The sequence below is a fragment of the Musca vetustissima genome, unplaced genomic scaffold, assembly GCF_032173495.1.
Source record: "Musca vetustissima isolate MV318-11 ecotype Yass unplaced genomic scaffold, APGP_CSIRO_Mvet_v1 utg6462, whole genome shotgun sequence".
NCBI lineage: Eukaryota > Metazoa > Arthropoda > Insecta > Diptera > Muscidae > Musca > Musca vetustissima.
In genome coordinates this window covers 667,006-678,787 of record NW_026885658.1, presented here as the reverse complement: position 1 = coordinate 678,787, position 11,782 = coordinate 667,006, and positions in this window count along the sequence as shown.

The window sequence follows — 11,782 nt, the reverse complement described above, 5'->3', positions numbered from 1 at the left end:
AAACCCTGATCAACTTAAACAACATAAAGACAATTTTGAGAAAATTCATACATTATTAAATGCAAATTTAACAAATATTGAAGAAAACGAGCTTCAAATATTTGAAAGATTTTTATCTGACAGTAGAATTGGAATGAGCCAAGAAGAATATATTATGGCAATAAGATCTTCTATAACAAAACCTCAAGTTTTCTTGAAACGGACATTTAGGGATAGGTCAATAAATGCGTTCAACACAAAAATTGTATCAATGCAAAGATCAAACATGGATATTCAATTTGTGTTGGATGCATATGCCTGTATCTCATATATTGTCAATTATATCAATAAGTCAAATAGGGGAGTTTCCAGACTTTTACAAGAAGCTATTAATGAAATCAGAGGGGGCAACTATTCCGTCAAAGAAAGGCTACAACACATTGGAAATAAATTCATCAATGCTTCAGAAGTATCCGCACAAGAAGCATCTTATAATATACTTGGTATGTGTATGTCACAGTGTAGTAGCGCCGAGGTCTATATTAATACATTTCCACCGGAAAAACGTGTCCGAATGATTAAGTCAAAGCGGGACTTACAAAACCTTGAAAGGGAATCCACTGACATTTTTAAATTAAATATTCTGGATCACTATATCCAACGTCCCGACATTTTAGAAAATATTTGCTTGGCACATTTCTCTGCATATTATACTTATTCTAGGAAATTGAGAAAATCTCGATCTCAAGAAGAAGACGATGATTTCTTTGAGAATGATGATGCTAATTTAGATCAAGTTGGAGCTCCTATCCGATTGAGAAACAATTCGGGATATGTTTACAAAAGGAACAATCCGGCTATTATACGGTTTCCAACATTCAACGCTCATACAAACCGGAATGAATATTTTTGGATCTCTCGTGATGCTGTATTTGCCTTGGAGAAATGAAGCAGAAGAAATATTGCAGAATGACAATGAAAATACTTGTCTGGTCCATAAAGATGTAATAGACGCAAATAGGTTGCAATTTGAAATGTTTAAAGCAGGCGATTTGGACGAAATATTAACAAATGTACAAGATGAACATAACATTACCGCTTATAATGGAGGCGAAAATGTTGCTGCAACTCAAATGCTTGATGATGAATTTCGTGCATTGGCAATACCTGAAGTGGACACCGATTTGAATATTTTTGATGTTGAAGGTAACAGTGATACCGACAGAAGAGAGGATGTTCGATTTATAAAACTACCTCCCCTAATCAGCGAAAACGACCTTCTTGCCGATGTTAGAGCCCTTAATAACAAACAGCGAGCATACTTAAATCACATTCTTCAAAATGTAGTTGAGAAAGTAAATTTCTATGAATATGTAGGTGGTGGTGCTGGTGTTGGAAAAAGCCGTTTAATTAGAGCCATTTATCAAACTATCACTCACAGACTCAACTCTGTTCCTGGTAGTAACCCAGATCTACCTAAAGTTTTATTAACCGCTCCAACTGGAAAAGCGGCATTTGGTATTGGAGGATCCACATTGCATGCATTGTTTTCTCTTCCTGTAAACCAATTCTCGGGGGAACTACGTCCTCTTAGCAACGACACGGTTAACTCTATAATTGCAAAAATATTTAATTTGAAACTAATAATTATAGATGAAATATCTATGGTAGGATCGAGAATGCTGGGTTATCTTGACGCTCGACTAAAGCAAATATTTAAGAACGCTAATCCATTTGGTGGCATTTCAGTTCTAGCGTTTGGTGACTTTAAACAACTTCCGCCAGTTGGGGATAGATGGATTTTTAGTGACAACACCTCAAATCCATACGGAGCTATTGTTGGTTCTAGGTTGTGGGATCTTTTCCAGTTTTATGAGTTGACAGAAATAATGCGTCAAAGGGAAGACTTAGATTTTGCACTAGCCCTTAACAGAATGTCAAATGGAGAAATGACATCTGAAGACGTGAACATATTTAAATCAAGAATCGTACATGATTCGAATGATGTTCCAATTGACGCAATTCATTTATTTATTTCCAATGAAGAAGTGGATAACTACAACATCATGAAATTAAATCAAATACCTTCAACATTATTCATTTCAAAAGCTCATGACGCTATTAAATGCAATACTTTGAATCCTGACCAGAGAATATGTATACTAAGCAATGTTGCAAAAATTAAGACTTCCGAGACACAAGGTCTCTGCTTTGAGTTGCATTTGAAACAATCAGCGAAGTATATGGTAACCATCAACGTAAACACAGCTGATGGTTTGGTCAATGGAGCTACAGGAGTTTTAATGAGTATTGACTTTGAACATGGATCGGCAAATCCAAAAACAATTTGGTTGAAGTTTTCGGACGAAAATATTGGAAAAGAAGGGCGAGGACAACAGCCTCATTGTTTAGAACCATCTTGGACTCCGATTGAAAAGTGTATAAGATCATTTCAGTTCAAACGAAATAATGACATTTGCATAGAGCGTCGACAATTTCCTTTGGTTGTTGCCGAAGGTATCACGGTTCATAAGAGTCAAGGCGCAACATATGCGAAAGTTGCTGTGCACACTCGTAGCCTAATGACCAGAGCCGCTCTCTATGTTGCATGTAGTCGTGCCACAAATGCATCAGGATTGTTTATAATTGGATCGTTCAACCCCCCCAAAGCATTTCAAAACTCAGACCCGGTTAAAATTGAACTGGATAAATTAAACACCAATAAAAAATTGAAGTTAAACCACCACTTTCTAAATTCTGACGAAAAAGAAATAAAAATATTTTATCAAAATATTCAAAGTTTTCGCGCTCACATTGAAGATATTAGTACCGATTGTACTCTTATAAATTCAAAACTCATTTGTTTGGTTGAAACATGGACTTTCCCACAAGAATCCTGTAGTATAATGGGATTTTCTGAGGTATGCCGAATTGACTGTCCTGGCAGGAAAAGAAATAAAAGTGGAATTATCATATTCAGCCAAACTGATATTGCGAATGACGTAAGAATACTTTTCAAAAGAGATTATAGTCAGGGATCTCAAACTTTTCAAGTCACCGCTATCAAATACAGAGATCTAGTATTAACGGTACTATACCGAAACCCCTCTTTTCCAGAAGCTAACTTTAGACAACTTCTATTTGAGTGTATTGATGCTATTAGATTAGAACACAATGATAAAATATTAATTGTTGACGATTTCAACATATGCAGACGAAGCATACAGAGACAATGTTATGTAGGAAAGGATTTCAACCTCTTCTTGATAAAAATGTGTGTACAACTAAGCATGAAACTCAAATAGATTGGGTTTTTTCTAATATCATGCAAGATGACATAATTTGCAAAACATATTCGACTATACATAGTCATCATGACGGTATTGCAATCGCGCTGTAGAAAATTTAGTACACAATCCTAGTCGCAGTGTTATTTGGTATATATTCAATATGATAATCAATATTGATCCATATACAAATAATATATTCATTAAATAATCTTTATGTTTTTAATAAAAATGTTTCTTAAAATTTGTATATACTTTTATGCTCGATCATAAAATAGTACTTATCCAAATTGTATAAGATTCGTTTTATAGTATGTATTCGTTATGAAAAATCATATCGAAATGCATATAAAAAATGTTTGGTTTATGTTAATTGATACATTTTATATAAACAAAAATGTTATACAAAATTGGCATATTCTACTCCACCTGGGAATAAGCCTTGACGTGGCGGTGGAGCTAAGTACTTCCATGGTTGGAAAGAAACTAATTATCCCACCAAATTTAACAAATTACTTATATTATTTTTATAATTTAGATTCCATTATTATGCATGTACGTACAGTATATTTAAAATAAAATGTTATAAATCAAGTACCTCCACAATTTGTAGGAAAGATTTAATTATTAAAATTTTCGTTTTGTTTTTCAATATTTTGTGGTTTTAGGATACATTTTTCAATCGAATTTATTGTAATTTTATATTCGAGTTATTTATTGGAACCCTGTGGTTTATGAAATATCTCTGAAGACATACATGTAGTCTAAATATGTCTTATTTTTGTTATGGCAATTGAATCCCCTTGGGGACATTCCAAAAAACTGTCAGTATACCTATGGTGGAGGGTATAAAAAGTTCGGCCCGGCCGAACTTAACGCCTTTTTCACTTGTTCTTCTTTTGGTTTTGTTCTTTTGAATAACATTTGGAGTGCACTGTTTGATCTGTGTGCTATTGTTGTTGTTACGTCGTTTATGATGTTTCGCAAGTTTTTTGTCTCCGTCAAGTTCGGTATGTACACTGATAAAATTAATTTTTTGACTTTCGTTTTTTTGGTAGTTTTGTTTTTGGTTGTTGTGTTCATATATTATGTCGTCTATTAATCCGGGGGGGATAACTATTCTTCTTCAGTATTCCTTCGTATTTTTCGATGTTTTCTTTATGTATTGTTCGTCTGTGATGTATTTTATTTTGTTTAAAAGGCTTCTCGCAGTATTTACTTGCATATTCCGTGGTTGCGTCGAGTGGTCATTTATGATTCGTCCTGATGATGTTTCTTTGGTGTATCATTCTGTTCATAATTTATTGTCATTCCTGATAATTAGCATATCCAAATATGGTAGTTTGTTGTCAACTTCTTTTTCGATGGTGAATTGAATTTTCTTGTGGTATGCATTTAGAAGACTAAGAATATTCGTTTCGTCGTGTTTATTAATTATGGCAAATACATCATCCACATATTTTGTCAAAAGTTTTATTTTAATGTCTTTCGTTTTTAGTTCTTCGATAACGTGTGTCCAGTAGTGTGTCTAATACGATGTCTGCTATCGTAGATGAGAGTGGATTGCCCATTTGGCATACCATAAGTTTGATGGTATATTTTGTCATTACATCTAAAGTAATTATTATGTTTAAGAACAAAGTTTAGTATTTTTAAAAAGGTTTGTTTTGTGATCGATGTATTTCCTTGCAGGTGTTTCCATTTGTCTAAAATATTTTTTATGGCTAAATGTGTTGGTATATTTGTGAAGAGGGATACTACGTCAATTGATACCATGACGTCGTCCTTATCCAATTTGATGTCTTTTAGTTTGTCCTTCAGGTGCATGCTGTTTTTTTATATTATAAGTGGGTGATATTATTGTCCTAAGTATTTTCCCAACATATTGGGTTAGATTATAGCATTGTACGTTTACGGATGCTGCTATTGGTCTTAATGGAACATTTTCCTTGTGGATTTTTGGTAATCCATATAGATCTGGAGCTGATGCAGATATACTTGTTAATTTTGATTTTTCCCATTTTTTTATTATATCTGTTTTTCCACAGGCAAATTTTTATTTGGCAAATACTGAGTTTGTAGGCGAGAGGGGTGCGAGGAAAAAAAAACAAAAATTTGCGTGTTCAGAATTTGCCGTACACGCAAATTCTGCTTTGCTCTGTTCGTTGAAAACAATTTTGTTGACATTTCCTTTTGAACCTATTCGCTTTACTGACACACAGCCGGCTTTTGTTTACAAACCTTTTGCTTTAATTTGTGCAAGTGAAATTTAATTTTTAATTTTTGCAATTTATATAATAAAATATATAAAAAATAAATAAAATATTGAAAAAAATCTTTAAAATGCAAACACTTTTGACTTTTATTTTCTTTCTTTTTTTTCTTCGATCGTTCCCACGCCACTCTTACCCGCCCCTGCCGACCGAGGGGGCCTCCTCCCCATAACGTAGGGAGAACGTACACCCCATAATGCGGATTATGGAGGGTTAGTAATGTTGGGAAACACCGGCTACAGTAAACATCAGCCGGTTAAACAGTTTAAAGTTAATTAATTAAACACAATAATAAAGACAAACACAAAACATAAACATCTGGCAACTGCTTGCACTCTACAGTTCTAAATTTAGAATAGAATTTTTAATTACATGTATTGGATCAGATAAAGAGATGCGATTATACAGGTTGTTATATATTTCACATAGTGATCTAAAGGGATTACATAACTCATAATTAGATCTCACTAATGGAAGATAAAGCGGTATATAATTACGAGTAAGACGTGAAGGTACATTAAACTTGATTTCACCGATTAAAAATTTCGAGTCAATTTGACCGCGTAAAAGTTTTATTAAAAATATAGATCTCAGCATTAAACGTCTTCGTTCTAGTGTTGGAAGATTAATAAGTTTTAAACGATTTTCATAAGGAGGGAGTCCTTCAACTGTACTCCAAGGCAAACCTCTAAGAGCAAATAAGAGAAATTGTGTTTGGACAGATTCAATTTTTTTAGAATAACAACTGTAAAACGGGCTCCACAATACACATCCATATTCTAATGTAGGCCGAACCAGACTAACAAATAAACGTTTAGTCACATAAGGGTCAAACTCTTTAGACCATCGTTTTATAAATCCTAGTAAAGATTTGGCTTTATTTACGCATGACTCAATATGCAAATTAAATCGCAATTTATCATCTAAGATAACGCCAAGATCAACAAAAGAATCAACATTGTCTAATTTGTAAGAGCCTATAAAATAATTGGTGGGAATTGAACGACATTTAGAAAGGCATAATTTTTTACATTTTTTAAGATTAAGTGACATACCGTTAATACTGCACCAGTATTCAAGAGAGTGCAAATCATTTTGTAGATTAAGGGCTTGATTTAGTGAGTCTAAATTTCTAAAAAGTTTTACATCATCAGCAAACATCAACACTTTAGAAAATTGAATCACTGATGGAAGATCATTAAGGTATAACACAAATAATAGTGGACCTAAATGGCTACCTTGAGGAACTCCAGAATGAACATCAATATTTCTAGAGATAATATTATTATAAGATACGCTTTGAGTGCGGTTTTGCAAGTAGGATGAAATCCAAGTCAAAATTTTGAATGGAAAACCCATGGCGTCCAATTTAAATAATAAAAGTTTGTGTAACACCGCATCAAATGCTTTACTAAAATCAGTGTAAATTACAACTGTTTGTTGCTTTGTAGAAAATCCATGGTGTGCATGGCATGTTAATTCCATCAGATTAGTTAAAGTCGATCTCCCTTTTATGAAACCATGTTGACAAGGTGAAATTATTGGCGAAACGAAATGAATTATTCTACGTGATACTAGAAGTTCGAAAAGTTTTGGAATCGCGCTTAATTTTGCAATACCCCTATAATTTTCAATAACATTTCTGCTACCAGACTTATGTAAGGGGATAATGAAGCTAGATCTCCAGGACAGAGGAAAGTACCCTGTAGACAGCGAAAGATTAAAAATAGCAGTCAGGGGCTTATACAGTTCATAAGCACAAGTTTTCAATATATTCGCAGTCACTCCATCAGGACCTGGCAACAATACTTTATTGAAACTAAACCATTCAACACTTCATCTTCTGTTAGAAGAAAATTAGGGAAATTGTTTATTTTATCAATATTAAAAGCATACTTTGAGTTGAATGTGAATGTAGAGTATGTACTTTGAAAGAAATCTGCAAACATGTCTGCTATTTCAACCGTATCAGCGGAATCTTTACTACCATACTTCATACTACTAGGAAATTCTCTAACTTTTCTTTTAGAATTAACAAATGCATAAAAGCTTTTGGGATTTAACAGAAGGTTTTGTCTCATTTTGGTCAGATGATTTGAATAGCATTTTAAATTCTCTGTATTGTATTTATGTCTAGCTTTAGAATAATTGGTATAATTTAACAATGTATTGTGTTTTTTAAACTTTTTAAATAATCTACTCTTAGTGTTACGTAAACGTGTAAGATATGGAGTAAACCATGCTGGCCCTCGGTCCAAACTAACTTTCAGAACGGGGACTGACATTGATAGGGCATTATTTAACACATTATAAAAATATGAAACACACGAATCTATGTTATTTTCAAATTTCCAATCAGTATAAGATAATGTGTATCGCAATTTATTGAAGTTAGTCTTCGCAAAATTTAATTTTCGAACAGGTTTCATCCGCATAGTATTTTTTAAAGAGTTATCTGGCAGTTCTAAAGTTACACATAATGTGGCATGATGTTTATCTTCAGGTTCTACAAAGGGTGAACATCTACATAATGATATGTTTGGGAAGGAAGTAAAAACAAGATCGAGAATTCTGTTTTTGGTGTTTCTTACATTATTTATTTGAAGCAAACATCGATCATATAAGGTGTCCCAAAAGGTATCCATACCAGGGGCCGAGGTTGTTGACAAAACTGGCAAATAGTCAATGTTATTCTCACCTGGAATCCATTTTATATGAGGCAAATTGAAGTCACCAAAACAAATCAAATCAAATTTAGAGGTTTGTAAGTCTGAAACTTGTTTTATTAATTGAGAATGCATTAGGTAAATGTCTACTTCAGAATTTGGAGCGATATATGAACATGTTAGAACTATTATATTATTTAAATAATTTATTTTGACACAAACAAATTCAACAATGGAATTGTCCGTAGGAATACGCTCTGAGGCAATGGAGTTGTGCACAGCAATAAGAACTCCCCCACCAGATTTATTTACTCTGTCAGTTCTATAAGTTTGATATTGATCAGACAAAACTTCTGCGTCTTCAATATTTGGTTTTAACCAAGTTTCAGTGAAAACAAGTGTTTGTATGGGGGTGTGATGCAAACAAAAAAATGGAAAATAAATGAGAACACAAGGTGATTAGTTTTGTATTAAAAAATAATTGGGAGGTTTATTGAATATATTCTTTTCAAAATTACAACAAATAATTTACCTTAGTAAATTGGTGTGGCGTCAGAGGCCTTGGTGTTTTCGCTTTCAAATCTAAACGACAAGTGAACGCTGGGGCTCAGTGCAATCGCAGAGGATCGCGGTGATCGCTGAGGATCGTTGTCGTATATTACTACTACACTACTTCCAATGAGAGCAAGAATCTCTCATGTACCAAGGTGAGAAAAACCAACAACAACCACCGCCCGGTGGCATCTGAACTCTGCGGTCTCCGCTGAGGGAACTTGCTGAGTAGATGCCCGTTGTGTCAACCAGCAAACGTGATTGACTGAGCTCGGGAAGTTGAAGGTCAAGCACAAAGAAAGCACAATTTCCCACAAGAAAAAGCCGGTAACAGATGAACATGGAAGAGATGCCATTCCGGCAAAAAGAGTGAGAATTGCAAACAGTCCTATAATACTATCAGTATTATTAACATTGTTCCTAATACCTACGGTCCTGTGCAACAATTTGAAAGTTACACAATTTCACAATGATCCGGGATTATATTTTGAAGGATTAGGAACAGTGAAACTGAATACGGCAGAATGGAAGATGTTAGTATATTATGACTTGAAGCCCTTTGTTTCAGAAATAGAGTCATTGGCATCCGGCTTACAAACGTTGCAGCAAATGTGCCCTGTAATGCATCAGTATGAGATGTGCAACATTTTTGTAAACAATCTGAAGCAGACGAAAAATTAATTACTACAAGACAAGGAATTATTCATCAATAAACGTGTAAAAAGATCTCCATTCAACATAATTGGCAATATTGCGCACCCACTTTTTGGCGTTCTTGATGCGGACTATGCAGAAGAAATGTCAAAGACCATCAACCAGGCAAAAGGCGAACAGGACCACATAATCAGTCTATTGAAAAATCAGACTTCAATAATTGATTCAACTATTAATGTTATAAAACAAGATGAGATTAACAATCACCAAAAAATACGGGAGATTTTGAAAATGGTTGACAAACAGAATAACGATATAGCTGAAGAATCCGCCCAATTCAACAATTCTCAACTGTTTGGACTTCTATCAACGCATTTGATGTTATCCGCAATAAACCTACAGAACACAGGCCGAAATCATTAATGTACTTACTGATACTCATCATGGAAAAATCAGTCCCCTGTTATTGGCTCCTCATCAATTGAAAGAAGAAATTAGTGTCATCAAGGCTAATCTTCCAATTTCACATGCTTTGCCAACAGCAGGTGACAATTTGATTCAACTTTATAAGCTTATGAGTGTCAAGGGGGCAGTTACAAAATATGAAATAATTTTTGAAGTGAAAATACCCTTAGTTAACCAACAGTTTTTTTGAGATGTTCAAAATAGTTGATGAATATATTTGCAGAAATCAGCAGTCAAAGCTCAAGAAAAATGCACTTGTTAACCCTTGCGAGATCAGTATCTTCAATAACCAATCAACTAGCAATTGCCGTCTTCACAAAATTACTGGAACAGCAGTTTGGAGTCAATTACATCATCAAAATAAATGGATCTTTGCTACTACAGTCGATATTGAATCTTCAATGGTATGCGGATCTGAACTCAACCTCATCATCATTAAAAATTCCGGAATAATGGGAATTGGTCCTAACTGCGTAATAAAAAACAAATTTGTTACGATACATGGTCATTTTGCAGCTTCCGGTAGTTTACACACATCCTATGTAAGATTGAAAGGCATTCAATATATAAGTCGACAAGAGGAAATTGAAAAGGTTTCAACAAATACCAATACCACCTCTTACAAGATTCATCAAGAAGAATTGGATAATATACAAAAACAGTTGCATGAATCAACTCTAAAACACCTACCACAATTAATACACTCATCAAATCAACATCATCATGCAGTTAGCTACGCATCTTTAGCTTGCTGCATTCTTATTTTACTTGGCCTGCTGAGTTGGAAGATCCACACAAAATTTAAGAAGCCATCTCAATTCATACCTACACCAGCTATAAGATCTCATCAATCAACAATCGATGTTACAATGGAGAGATGTTACAGGCGGGGAATGTTAAAACATACATAAATATATATATTTTTTTTTATTGTTCTATAAACATACTTTAGATTTAATTACCAAAACAAACAATAAATACAAAAATCAAGCACACCTACATATTTATAAGTTTTAAACTGCTTTTACAGCATTATTATATCACATATTTGGACTATTTTATTGTTACAGTTAATTTTCTTTATTTTAGTTCATTGGCCATTGGTTCATTCACTTTTTGCAATGTTTTAAAGTTTCTTTAACACATTTATTTATTTTGCTTACATAGCATTTAATGTTTACTAGTAGTCGACCTACATTACTATTAATTTGTATCAGCATTTATCAATAGCATTTTGTAATTAATAATGTTAAGAAATTATGTATATAAAGAAAGCCAGAAATAAAGAAAATTCAGTCGTCTTTTGTAGTGACTAAACTAAGAGTTTTAATTACTATTTAGGCGGCTTCCTTCAAGTTCATGTGCTTGCAAGGAAATTAATTTGGATACTAAGTGTCAGTTCAAATTTATGTGTTTGAATTGAATCCCACTAGATCCTACTATCAAAACAGTTTTTTTTATTGTTGCTAATTGGATATATAATCTTATATTGGGATAAACATATATATCTCTAAGCATTCCATTTATATTCACATTAGATCATACGATTATGTATTTTCATTTAGTAATTCTATATTTAAGGTCTTTGAATCAATGTACTTATTCTTGATATACATTTAAAATAATAAAAGGGTATAATGAATTTTATAACGATGAAAATTGAAATAATTATTTTGTAGTGATTTATTTAAAAGTTCCAATTATATTTATGTTGTAGTGATTTATTTTAAGGTGGAATAAGGTAGGTCCAGCCAAATAAAGATGTTTTTAGGGGGTTTCCTGCAAAATAAGAAACCCGCAGGGGATTTTGAAGAAATCCGTGGGAGGGCTCAAGGTACCTATACATCATCTGGGGTACTCAGATGGTGTATTGTAAAGTAAAGTTGGAACATTTTTTCACATTAGA